The sequence below is a fragment of the Sinocyclocheilus grahami genome, unplaced genomic scaffold (genome assembly GCF_001515645.1).
Source record: "Sinocyclocheilus grahami isolate Dianchi unplaced genomic scaffold, SAMN03320097.WGS_v1.1 scaffold832.1, whole genome shotgun sequence".
Classification (NCBI taxonomy): domain Eukaryota; kingdom Metazoa; phylum Chordata; class Actinopteri; order Cypriniformes; family Cyprinidae; genus Sinocyclocheilus; species Sinocyclocheilus grahami.
In genome coordinates, this window is record NW_015506011.1 from 52,313 (window position 1) to 54,128 (window position 1,816).

A 1,816-nucleotide genomic window follows, 5' to 3' on the forward strand; every position below is an offset into this window, starting at 1 on the left:
TGTGTGTGTGTGTGTGTGTGTGTGTGTGTGAGAGAGAGAGAGCGAGAGAGTGTGAGTTTGTGTGTGTGAGAGAGAGAGATAGTGTGTGTGTGTGTGTGTGTGTGAGAGAGAGAGAGCGAGAGCGTGTGAGTTTGTGTGTGTGAGAGAGAGAGAGCGAGAGCGTGTGAGTTTGTGTGTGTGAGAGAGAGAGAGCGAGAGCGTGTGAGTTTGTGTGTGTGAGAGAGAGAGAGCGAGAGCGTGTGAGTTTGTGTGTGTGAGAGAGAGAGAGCGAGAGCGTGTGAGTTTGTGTGTGTGAGAGAGAGAGAGCGAGAGCGTGTGAGTTTGTGTGTGTGAGAGAGAGAGAGCGAGAGCGTGTGAGTTTGTGTGTGTGAGAGAGAGAGAGCGAGAGCGTGTGAGTTTGTGTGTGTGAGAGAGAGAGAGTGTGTGTGTGTGTGTGAGAGAGAGAGTGAGTGAGTGAGTGTGTGTGTGTGTGTGTGTGTGTGTGTTTGGGCCCAACCATCCATTTCTTTGCATATAGAGGTCATTAAAGAGCCAGTCAGTTGTAACTGTGCCCTGTCCACTTCCCAGAAACATCCATCATCGAGGGGCTCAGATCCCCATTCCCACTCCCCCGAGACACCTAATGAGAGCTGAATTACCAACGGACCATCCAGCCTTATGTTGATTCCATAAACTACAGTATACTTAAGCCAATACAGACACCTAGCCAAAATAAACATATACACCAATGTTTCACAACAGACTCCCATATTCTACATTCACGCTATATAATATAATCTTGTAGCATGAATCATGTCGTTTTCCTCGGTTGTGTTAGTGTGAAAAGCGTGGAAGTTGCAAAATCTCAAGCTCTTATATTCCTCTATTAATATCTCCATCCTATTCAGCAGCAGTATTGTGATGAGTCTATGTCCTTGTGAAGTAGATGCACTACTCATATTGACAGAGCATTAATAATTAATGACCTCAAAAAAGCTCCTCTCGGGACAAGCCTATGAACTGCTATAAAGGCATGCATGCCTCATTTCTACATTTTTAGCATTTAAACATATGCATGTTAAAAAAAAAGAATCAAACCCTCTTGCCAAAATCATGGTATGGCTTTGAATGCAAGGGTATGAATTTAAATGGCCGTTTTAATGACCGCTCCATGAATTGCAAATGAATTCCCATAATGTGATGACACCAGATTACAGCGAGTGCCGCAGCACTATTATCACAGAGAAAGAAGGACTGAAGAGAAACACGCTGCTTATTTTACCGGATGGTTCCAGGAAACCAGTCTTGAGATTTTCGGTTTCCTCCACTACTTCTGAATCAATATAACTGATGCTTTTCAGACTTCAAAAACTGCAAATGTGTGTTTCAAAGCTCTCACGTGATGGCCATCTCAAATATTGTTCGCGCCCTTATATCAGTTCCAGAGGATCCATCTGGTGCACTATTGACGCTGACTTACAGCAAATAGATTTCTTTAAAGGAAAGTGACAGTATTGGCATTTGAAACTTGAACTCGGAGCCTCAGCAGAATAAAACCTCTTGCTAATTGTAACTGAATCTAACCGGTTTAATTCTAGCGTGAAGAGGACCATTGCAACACGTCCCAGCATGCTCTCCCTTACCACAACACTGATGTAAAAGCTTGCCATAACATAACATTACAAAATTGTAATGTTATGGATTGGCAAAAAAATAGTTAGGTATCGCACTTTTTTTAAGTAAATATATTAAAAATCAGTTCGAGTCTGTGGACTAATTTCTTTCACTCTCACCCTCTCTTTGTCTTACACACACACACACACACACACACACACAC

The 1,816-nt window shown here is 42.8% G+C and overlaps 1 protein-coding gene across 1 annotated transcript in view; it reads right to left on the reverse strand.

Annotated features, from left to right (window-relative positions):
• LOC107562673 (heparan sulfate glucosamine 3-O-sulfotransferase 3A1-like) overlaps window positions 1–1,816 on the reverse strand; it is a 16,200-nt gene that overhangs the window by 12,710 nt on the left and 1,674 nt on the right. The window lies entirely within an intron of this gene.